At 41.2% G+C, this 12,032-nt stretch overlaps 1 protein-coding gene across 1 annotated transcript in view; it reads right to left on the bottom strand.

Moving 5' to 3' along the window:
• Positions 1-12,032, bottom strand: part of LRP2 (LDL receptor related protein 2) — a 241,739-nt gene that overhangs the window by 193,923 nt on the left and 35,784 nt on the right. The window lies entirely within an intron of this gene.

The raw sequence follows: 12,032 nt of genomic DNA, 5'->3' as shown, positions 1-12,032 counted from the left end.
GGAAAGAGCAAGGAAAAATTCTAGAATACTGGTTCCAGGCCACTGCTATCCCTTCATGGCATCTAAGAATCTAAGTCTACTGTTCCCCCATTCCTCTTACGCCATAAATACAGAAACATTCAGAGGCAGGCCATTACTGAAGCAGCTATTCTGCTAGCAGGTCAAAAAGTGAGAACCTGTCCTACCAACTGCCACTGCTGCTTCACATTAGTCTCAGGAAAACCCAGATGCCCATCAAGGATGTAGAAGCAAAGGTAGGATTACTTCTGGCAGCACTTCAGTTTTAAGAAGAGCCCTACTGGATCAGAGCAGTGGTCCATCTAGTCTAGCATCCCAACTCACCCATTGGCCAACCAGTTACTACGGAGGGCCAACAACAGGGCATAGAGGCTAAGGCCTTCCCCTGATGCTGCCTTGTGGCACTGGTATTCACCAGTTTCCTGCCTCTAAACATAGAGGTACCAGAGGGGTAGGGCACTTTTAAATTCCAGATGCCACTGCAATGGTTATACCAACACAATGCTGGCATACAGTGGTATATCTTCAAGTGATGTATTTGAGTTACACTTAGTTGGTATCCTAAGTGGCTTGCCAATTGGATAAACTGTCTTATGGCCACGGTCAGATGTGCCTTTAGATCCGACTCAGCTGCAAATGCCTCACAGATCTGAAGGGCACGATCAGATCTGGGAAAGGTCCTGCAGCCATTGGCCCCCCGTGCTGCCCCGCCACAGATGCAAAATTAAAAGACACCAGGAAAAATATGGTCCTAATGCTTGTCAACAGGCCACGGATGGACCTTCTCCTGTCTGATCGCTCAAGCACGCACTCAAGCCGTCAGGATGGTCTGTTCATTCCATCCCAACTTGGTGCTGTTGTTTTTTCCCTCACTTAGCAGTATGTGCATAATTGCACTCCATGGGGAACCCTACGTGCAGAGGTGTGATTCCTCATTTATGCACATGGGAAACAAAAGGCAAAAAAAACCCACTTGCCCGAACATGCCATCTGATCACACAGTGACGGGCTGAGCCTGAAGCTACAAAGGATGTGTGCTCACACAACGCCATGTCAATTTCCACCAGGGGAAATAGGCTTCCTTCCCCTCTGTACCAAAGGGCATATCTGATCACAGCCTTATGGAAAGGGTCCAAAACTATGGTAATATAAATCTAATCCACATTCGAGATCTTGAAGACAGAACCAAGTCTGACATTTATTCTGGATTATTTCTTCTAGGAGGAAGAGTATGATCTGGAGTATGTAGGTCCACTGTAACACTCTTAAGTATACCCACCTTCTCTTCTGCAAAAATCCTATGGAAAGCACCTAAGTCTACATTCAGAAGCCAAGATGATGCCTTTGATATTCAAAGAGAAATATCTTGGAATGAAGCCAACTCATATTTGTCAAAACCCAGATTAATTACTATAGCACATAAGCACAGAGGCAATGAAAAGAATCTTAGCATTTCCACACTGTCAGAAGCGTAAATTCTAACTGTGGAATGAGCTATGTATTTAGAGGGCACCCTGTAGCTAAACTTGAAAGGGAAAGGGAAAGGCAAAACCTGAAAAGCTAACAAAGAAAGTTCCTACAATTCAAGACACCAGAAGCATTTTTAGGTATGCAATTCCAGTCACTTCCAAGTGTGATAGTTAAACTACAATAAAAACTATTACATTCCACAATGGTAAAAAATTGGTACTTAAATAGACCTTTATACAGGCCAATGTAAAATACCAGTTTTTTAAATATAGCTGCATTTGTAAAACGACAGTTGTGGTTTTAAATCTCCCAACTAGGCTAATTTAATATCACATGAAATACAGCCCCAGCACTCCTACTTAAAAATAAGTATGCAAGTCATCCCACTGAAATAAATTTCTAGATTACAACACTAGGCAATTTTCACAAAGAGACTATGAATTACAACTAACAATGCTTCAGAGTTCCAGTATTGTTGCCACTGAATTGTTAAATCTCCAAAAAGTAATTCATGCTGATAACAGCAGGTTATATTTTCCATCTTACTGGCTACCTCTCCAACTGCAGGAATGGCTGCCTATTTGTATATGTTAATTCATTTATAGAAGTTTGAAAAATCTCCCATTGCCTAGCACTAGAGTTCAGCTAAATCAGCGGTCCTCAACCTGTGTGTCGCGACCCCTTTGGGGGTCGAACAACCCTTTCACAGGGGTCGCCTAAGACCATTGGAAAACACAAATTTTCAATGGTCTTATGATAACAACGAAAATAATTTTATGGTTGGGGGTCACCACAACATGAGGAACTTTATTAAAGGGTCGCTGCATTAGGAAGGTTGAGAACCACTGAGCTAAACAAAACACTGGCTCTGTGCCCCAAAAAGAAAGGCCACCTAAGAACCAGACATCTGACAATCCCTTAATTCTTTAGGCAGTTTTGATAGTTCATTTAATTCACAGTCCTGAACTGGCACCTACCAACCCTTCTAAACATTCTGTTTGTGCATCTCAGAAAACATCAATACCTTCCTACATTTTCTGCTAGCCATGAAGGTAGAAGTACTGAAAAAAATTTTAACACACCAAAATCACATTTTACCTAGTACCAATGATTACCATAACGGCCAATGGCTAAATACAATAAATGACTTGACTTGACTACCAATGATTACAATGTGTATATCAAAGTATTTAAGTATCTGGCAATAGAGAAGAAGAAGAGAAGAGATTGGATTTACACCCGCCCTTCACTTGGAGTCTCAGAGCAGCTTACAAACTCCTTTCCCTTCCCCTCCCCACAACAGACACCCTGTGAGGTGGGTGGGGCTGAGAGAACTCTGACACAAACTGCTCTTTTTCAAGGACAGCTGTGCCAGAGCTTGTGACTGACCCAAGGTCACATCAGCAGGTGCAAGTGGAAGAGTGGGGAATCAAACCCGGTTCTCCCAGATTAGAGTCCGCGCACTTAACCACTACACCAAACTGGCTCTCAATAGCGATTGGGTAGAGATATTCATATTACTGTGTCCACAAGAAGTAGAATGTATTTTTGACTGTCATGTTTTAAAATTGTGTATTACTGAGAAAGATAGGCCTTTGCAACTTATAATATACCAACCTTAATGCAGCCTCCCCCTCCAGCCCCAAGCCATGCAGAGTAGCCTAGTATCAATCAATAATTTGTTGTTGTTGTTAAGTCACAGCTGACTTATGGTGACCCTGTAGGCATTTCAAGCCAAGAGACATTCAGAGGTGGTTTGCCATTGCCTGCCTCTGCACTGTGACCCTGGTATTCCTTGGTGGTCTCCCTTCCAAAAACCAGCCAGGGCTAGCCCTGCTTAGCTTTCAAGATCTGACAAGGTTGGGCTAGCCTGAGCTATCCAGGTCAAGAACACTGAATCAAAAATAGCTAAGGACACGTCAATGAAGTATATTAATACAACTGAATGAATCCATCTGTCTATCTGCCTGTCTACCATATTTTTATCCTACCCTCCCTCCAAGGAGTTCAAAAAGCTAGACATGGTTCTCCCCCAACTCAGAATTAAAGTTAGCTGGTACAGGTGTACCAGTAAGAAAATGGTCAAATGGTATATCCCGTCTGCTGCTTCTCTCACACACACAAAAGAGAAAGACAGTGCCCAAAGAAGGTAAGTTACTCTCACCTTTGTCCCCAGCCCACCTTATCCTTGCAACAACCTTCAGAGATAGGTTAGACTTGTCCAAGGTCACCTCAGGAAATTCATGGCAGTGTGATTATCTCCAATTAGCTACTATTGCCAGATTTATAAATAAATTGGGGGAGAGGTTCACAGGCACCCTCACCATGTCACGGCATCCACCTGCTGCGCTGACAGTGGGGGGAGGTGAGCAAAGGGCTAAGCAGAGACAGAAGTCACATGAACAAGCAAGCCTGTGGTGGAGGTTGTAGGCCAGCTCTCCTGTCCTTGGTAGACCAAGGAGGAAAGAACCAAGACACTCCTATTACAGAGCCTGAAACAATTTTCTGGACTGGAGTGTGGCCTCTTCGTACCATCCTGCTCACGGCTGGCTTGCGAGCAAGACAAAGGAGCCAAGAGTGGAGATGACCACATTTAAGAAGGGCTAATCCAAGGAGGAAGTCTGAGATGGAAGGAAGTTCTCAGAAAGGGAGTCTAGAGGAAGAGAAAAGAGTAAAAATAACGGAGACCAAAGGGACCCCATCATCCTCACCAGAATAATATTTCACCAGACATTCTAACCTTATTTGCTGTACTGTACGGAACACATCAATGTCGCTTGTAATATTTACACACAAGCTGTATGTTTTTACATAGCAACGAAAATGTTCATCTTAACACCAACTGCAATAAAAGTAATTTCATAATGTTTATTGCTTCTTCGTGGAAACCAAGAAATAACCGTTTTCAATATCATAAGCATGGAATACATTCCTGGAATTATGGGCCTTGGGGTTTTTTAGTCCTTATTTCTGACTGATCAAAAGCTGACAATCCTAAAGAGAGTTACACCCTTCTAAGTCCACGGAAGTCAGTACACTCAGACGGGTGTAACTCAGCTTAGGGTTGCATTATAAATCTTTCAACATATTTTTAAAATTAACCTTTGCAAAAGTCAGTGAGATTCCATACACCATAGTGGTTTATCTTTGTGCAAACCAAAGGAGTAAATCCATTTAATCAAAACCAACTAGATTACTAAGAAAAAGCTAAGAAGGCAGGCATATCCCAACTCTTACATATCCTTTTATATATATCACTAATCCTACAACCTTTAATCTGCTTTTAAGAAATTCAAAATACAGAAAACATTAAAATGGTTATTCTAAGTACCACCAAAGGCAATCCGCTCAGCTTCAGCATTTACACATTTACTTATTAAAGTGCAGTTCTTGAAACTATTCCAAAGAAATATGCTGAGATAAAGGTGCAAAAGGTATTTAACTGAAAATTATTCTTGAAAATGATAAACTATTAAGAAGAATAGGTTTTTATACCCTGCTTTTCTCTACTCTAAGGAGTCTCAAAGCCTTTCCCTTCCCCTCCCCACACCAGGCACCCTGTGAGGTAGGTGGGGCTGGGAGAGCTCTGATAGAGCTGTGACTGGCCCAAGCCCACCCAGCTGGCTTCACATGGAGGAGTGGGGAATCAAACCCAGTTCTCCAGATTAGAGTCCACTGCTCAACCACTACACTATGCTGGCTTATATAGAACTATGCTTACAAATATTTATGTCCAAGCGTTCTCTTGGTAAACCAGAAATAATTTTACACAAGGAAACCCATGCAAACAAACAGTATGAAAAGTTGCAATCAAAACATCCTAATTTAAAGCAGAATTTGTTGAGGACAATACACTCTCTTTTCAATGAGATTGTTTGTTTACACCTTATTTATTTATTTGTGTTGTTTATTTATTTGCCTTGTTTATTTACATTTCTTAAGTGCCATTACTTGTGAGGAAAGGCGAAGTGGCCGGCAGACTGTAATACGGGAATAACTAATTAAGTAGTATTATTAGCCATCTGTCTTTTAAAATGTAATTTGATTTATTGTTTTATCTCGTTATTGTATTTACTGCTATTGTACATCACCCAGAGCCTGCAGGGATGGGGCGATTCATAAAATTTAATAAATAAATAATAAACAAATAAAAGCACAGTAAAGTTCTATCACAGATAATATATTTCTTAAATTTGGGGTATTTTTATCTATTCTCTCGAATAGGTCAGATCAGCGCAGATCAGGGCATTCATAAATGGTTGTAGTGCGTCATAATGGCCAATGCTCCCACCACCAGGGCCAAATGAAAGAACAGGAATCACATGTAATCTTAAGAAAAATTTACTGGGGCCCCGTTCATACGAGGCAGTTTGGGCCGGGAGCGGGTCGGATTGGAGGCGCATCAGACGAGCGCGATCCCACGGCAACATCTGCCTGGCGTCACGCTCCCGCCTCCAACCCGGCCCTTCCCCCCGATGAAGCGCCTCAAAGATGAACCACCTACCTTCGGTGGTTCATCCGGTTGAGCCGCTTCATCCTCCCCGTGGGATCGGCGGCGCGTCTTGCCGCCGTCGCTTCCCCGGCCCCCTGCCGTACTGCGCATGCTCGAGCATGCGTGGTACGGCAGCCTCCCCCTCCCACGAGCGTCTTCCTCCCCAGCATCTGATCGTGCCGGGGAGCAACGGAGCGTGGCAACCGGGATCCATGGGATCCCGCCGGGGCGTTTCTTTTTTGGCGCGGCTTTTAAAAGCCGCACCTCGCCCCATCTTTTCCCTGCCGTGTGGCAGGGGCCTGGGAGTAAGCCCCACTGAACTGACTTGAGTAGGATCCTGGGTAGGCCTGTTTAGGAGTGCTCTTTCAGACTCAAATTTTGTGGCTTAAAAGTAATGTTTTTCTTAGGCGTCAAAGACAACCACAGACAAATGCTACAAGCTATGGAATTTCTGAAGTTCTACACAGTAGAAAGAACATACTTCTCTCCACAGCAGCCCAGACTGAAACACTCCTGTGCACCTAGAAAGGAACATGGTTAGTGAATACGTTTTTTAAGCAACTGCTACAGTGTGATAGTAGGTAAAAAATTAAATCCAGCACAGAGTGAGACAGGCACATAGAGGAATCCATAAGCGCGGCTTTAGATCCTGGCCCCAGTTTTGATATTTGCCGTTTGCCACCATGGAATTGAGGGAGAGCACCGAGTGGGAAAACTGTCTATTTGTATGTATTCTTTTGCACGCCACGTCAAGTAATGTATGAACTACCGCCAGCACTTTAGGATTTTATGATTTTATTGTATCTGTTTCGTAATTGTATTTGAACTGTTTCAAATGATTTTATGTGAATTTTATTGGTACCGATGTACCAGCTAATGTAAGCCACCCTGAGCCTGCTTGCGGGGAGGGTGGGGTATAAATTAAATAAATAAATAATAAAATCTTAGCGATCGCTCTATTCCGGCTGCAGAATACTTAGTAAAAGGATTACAGTGTGAAGTGCTGCCAACAACCTGGAGAAAAAACTGGTTTGTATCTTTAACAGTGACTTAACGGACAAATGGAAGACTTTCATGGAATGGAGGTAAATAACCTGGTAAAAATAAACCCTGCCATTAAACCTCAGTAAGAGGTATAGGACATTTTTTTCTCCCGGCTGTTGGTAACCCCAGCAGTATGTCAGCATGCTTCTTATCACACTGATTGCTGGCTGCCCCACAAAGAGCCCAAAAGCATATTCTAAATCAGTGTTTCCCAACTTGTGGGTTGAGACCCAAAAGTGGGTCACGAAGCCTCAGAAAGTGGGTTGCAGGCAAGCCCTCCCTAATGCCCACTCCTGCCCTCTCCGTTGCTCTGTTTTGTATTTTGGAAACCAAGATCTGACCTTGGAAACAGTATTTTCCATGTCATACATTAATTGGTATTTTCTTTCTTCACTGCATATATTTTTTTAATTATTTTTTATTATTTTCTCAAGGAAAAAAAGTGGGATACAGAAGGGAAAAGGGGGAGGGGGGAAATATAGATTCCGCAAGTTTGTTAAATATTATGAATTGTTATGTACAAGTAAAATCAAATATATTACCAAATGTATTACATAATTAAAATATAGAAATAATTAATAAAGCATCAATTTTACAGAATTTTGAGTTGGATTCTCTTTTTAAGGAATAAACAAAAACTCTCCTAAAATTAGTAATATATTAACGATAAAAATACATATTTAACAGTTGAACAAATTTCTATACTAAAAACCTAAATATTATCTTAACTGTTTATCTAAATTTGAATTTTATTCTTACTGGTTATTTAAATATTAACGAAATACAAAATAAAATATCACTGCATGTATTGTTGATCTAATAAAATGTGTCCTGATGGTTACTAGAGTGAGATTCTTAGAATCTTAGGGGGATTAGCGGAAATAATGGAGAAGGACAGAGTAGTCAGAAGCTGGAATGTAACCTTCATATGCAAAGGCTGTGTAGAGGGCAGGTCTGGGTTTGAAAATACCTGGAGACTTTGGGGGTAGATCCAGGAGAGGGCAGGGTTTGGGGAGGGGAGGGGTGTCAGCATGGTGCAATGCCACAGAGTCCACCCTTCAAAGCAGCCATTTTCTCCAGATCTCCACGCCCCACCTGGAGGCTGGCAACCCTAGCTGTGTATGTCAAAATACCACTTGCTTGGGGTTCATAGGGGCAGCTGCACCTTTAGGGTGATATTTGTTGGTCTCTCAAAAACATTTGGTTAGGCACAGTAGAAGATGGAAGGCTAAACGAGATGGTGCCAAAGTCGTAGTTTGCCTAGGCCATCAAAAAACCTTGGGTCTGCCCTGGCTGGGTCACCATACCAAGTAAATGTGGACATGTGGGCCACCATACTGAAAAGGTTAGGAAGCACTGTTCTAAATGATAGTTGTATAAATACAGGTATCTAGCCACTGGACAAAGACACAGGAAGCAATTATAATTAGGACATTTAATGATGGAGCCAAACTGGATAGAAAGGCCAAGTCAGCTGTTAATGACAAAGATCCAGCCTTGGGAATCATCTGCAGTACACGTGGTTTACTGTATGTACAAAAAGACCAAAGCAAAAGCCCTCCTTAAATCACATGATAACTGCTGATTTCCTGATATCACTCGACTGTTTCAAAGCAAGCACCTTATCTGAAAAACAAGGTCTCTTTTGTGTGCAACTTCCAACTTTAAAATCTTCAGACTATATTTCAAAAAAGTCCAATCTTGGTACATTTCCTTATGTGTCAGTGCATTTTCCTGCCTGAAGTGGATAATTTTTTATTCCAGAATCCAGGGCATGGCAAAATCTGAATGGCCCTTTAGCTTTCACACATCAGCCAAAGCAGCAGTTTCTCACAGGTGCTGGCATCCTACCTAAAAGGTTTACACCAATTTATTTCACCTTTGTTAGGGCTTTCTTGCACATGGGTGGGTTCAAAAAAAAAAAGAGAATTTTAATGAATTTTTTTTAAAAAAATACTTCAGTTAATGGCCAACAACTTTAAGTCCACAGTATCTGAAAGGAAAAAAATACTGGATTTGACCTTCCAAAAATTTAACCTTGCAAGAAGGCTCAGAACAATGCTTTTCAGCCCAGGAAACCCAGAAAACACAATATCAAAGGCTTTACTGATATAGCCTTTTAACATCTCCCCTCAAATGACCGTTTTGCTCATTTCCTGTGGAACACATGGAAGGTAAATCTGGATTAAAGTGGAATTTTGTTGCTCAGATTTCTAGTTAGCTAAACACATAAAAGAAGGGCTGTCTTTCATGAAACTGGAAGTGTTGAATAGATTGCACAACTATCTTAACTTAAATCTCCTTGGATGCTCGACGCTTGTTTCTCTTCAGTTCTACGGTTTAATAATTGACTGTAACTCTAACCATTTTTAAAGAAGGATTTAAGTCTAACCAGGTGTCATCTAGTTACAACTTTCAACTTTTAACTGAAATTGTGTCTTCTTGCCCTGTTTTCCACTTTAGGTGATTACTTAGCAAATTCCTGATACACTTCACTGCCTGGAACATAAAAAAAGGAGTAAATTATTAAAGGAAGATGAAGGAAGGTACAAAAACCTGAGTACTGATAATGACTTTCTAGTTAACAAATTTAGTTTCTTGTCAAACCAGAAAGAAACTTGTAGATTGCTTCACTGATCTTTTTATCTCATCTTTTGTAGTCACTATAAACAATTAGAGAATGAACTTAAAGCCCTTTGGCTTGGAGTTCTATACTTACTTTATAATAAAGGGAACCTTAACTGACATTCCTGTTACTCATATTCAGCAATGCTTTTTAAAAAATTAAGTATGAAAAAGAAAAACATTAATACTGACTATTAGTAACAGAATCATACTCCTACATAAACTAAGACCACAAAACAAATACAAAACTGAAGCTTCCACAATGGGAGCAGGCTTGTCTAAAGATACACATTTAATTTTCATTATAAAAGTGGACAGCAGATTAATATCCTTTATAACTTCTTTACCCTGTGACTCAAATCCTTCCTCTCTGATTAGAATCAGACCTCTTGATGGCACTGCGTGACAAAGAGTATTGGACTGGAGGGGCTTGATCCAGTACGGCTTCTCTTATATTCTTACTGACTCTCCCCCAAGAGTGAGGGTAAAGCCTCAGACCTAAACATTCCTTAGGCTCAAGGTCTATTGCATGTTCTGTACAGATTATTCCCATGGCAGAACAGAACAACACAGTTTCAAGACCCACATTAAATGGGTCTCATCCATTCAAAAATGCAGTCAAGAACATTCCAGTTCCACAGAACTCTATACAACGGACAAATGAACTGTATTAAATATATTTGAATTAAATATATTCAAATTTAATTTAATATATTTAATGCTTTAAATTGAAATCTATTTAAACATCTATCCATGTGTTAACACTCATCCTGACCTGGATGTCACAGGCTAGATCTTGTCAGAAGTTAAGCGAGATCGACCCTGGTTAATACTTGGATGGGAGACATCCAAGGAAGTGTGGAGTTGCTACTCAGAGACAGACAATAGCAAATCACCTCTGGTCACCTCTTGTATTGAAAACCCTACAGGGTCACCAAAAGTCAGCTGCACCTCATCTGATGCCACTTTTCACTACCATGTGTTACCTTTAATCCAATACATCATGTGTTGACCATTTGACTTCAAAAAAGTGTAAATCTAATGGCTCTATATCAACTGCCTCCACTTCACCACAGTGCAATTCCTCCCATACAGACACATTATTTTTAATAACTTTATTTTTAATAATTTTCTTAATACAACAACCATAACAATAAACAAACCATAAATATGAAATGCATATACATATTCAACACTAATTTTTTCATTAATAAAATACAAAATCAACGTATTTTGCAGGTAGCACAGTCATATTATCTTTAACATTATTTATATAATCAAAAAAATTAAACCATTTTTCCAAAAACATTGTTTTCCTTTCTGGATATTCAAGCTCCAACAGCTGTGTTGCTATTTTGTCCACAGGTACTATGTCCCATACCTTAGCGAACCACTGTTGGACGTTGGGTATCCTCTCTCATTTCCAAACCTGAGCAATTAATGTTTTAGCTGCAATCAGCATTAAGGATAATATTTCTTCAGTTGTTTGAGAAAAAGTTCCTTTATCCCAATGATTCAACAAAATCACTTCAGGAGTAAATGGGACATCTATTCCCAAAATACTTTCAACAGACACATTATTTTATTTATTTATTTAGAATCCCGCCAAACATCTCAGGTAAGGATACTTGAAATATACCTCAATATACCTCATAGTAACTGATATGGTAATCAGATGAGATACCTTTCACTACAGGAAAGCTACCAATTCAGGTCTCCCAGCTTCACCAGGGTCTTCTATTTGCTATCCAAAAATACCTGTTTTGTGGGAGGTGGCACAATCATACTAGGGGTTTCTAGCTATGTCGACCATCCTCATAACTATGGTCCCTGCCACACGGCAGAAAAAAACACGGACAAAGTGTGGCTTTTTAGAGCCGCACCAAAAGAGACACGCAGCGGCGGGATCAGACAGTTCCCCTGAGCCGCCGCGCAGTTGCTCCCCGGCACGATCAGATGCCGGGGAGGAAGCCACCGACGGGAGACCGAGGCAGCCGGCTGCGCATGCATGCGCATGCACAGTTCGGCCAGGAGCCTCAAATGCTCCCAACGACAGACGTGCCGGCGATCCCACGGCCACGCTTGCTGCAGCATTTCAGGTAAGTCCTACTCTTTACTTGGTTTTTTTTTTGCTCTGCAGCACTGGGCTGCAGGGACGGATCGGGGACAGGTGCGTGCCGATTCCCAGATGTTGCGGTGAGATCGCGCCCATTTGCTGCGTCCCCGATCCGGCCCCCTTCCGGCCCAAAACCTCCCGTGTGACCAGGGCCTATGTTTCCAACACCAATACTTTTTTGCCAGATACTGCCATGTGTACCAATATGACTCTACAGTATGTTAACATGGCTGTTTTTTTATCATTCTTCCTCATTTCGTGACACTC

This window comes from Gekko japonicus, unplaced genomic scaffold (genome assembly GCF_001447785.1).
Source record: "Gekko japonicus isolate JY-2015 unplaced genomic scaffold, Gekko_japonicus_V1.1 scaffold469, whole genome shotgun sequence".
Classification (NCBI taxonomy): Eukaryota; Metazoa; Chordata; class Lepidosauria; order Squamata; family Gekkonidae; genus Gekko; species Gekko japonicus.
This window is presented reverse-complemented; position numbering and strand designations above follow the sequence as displayed.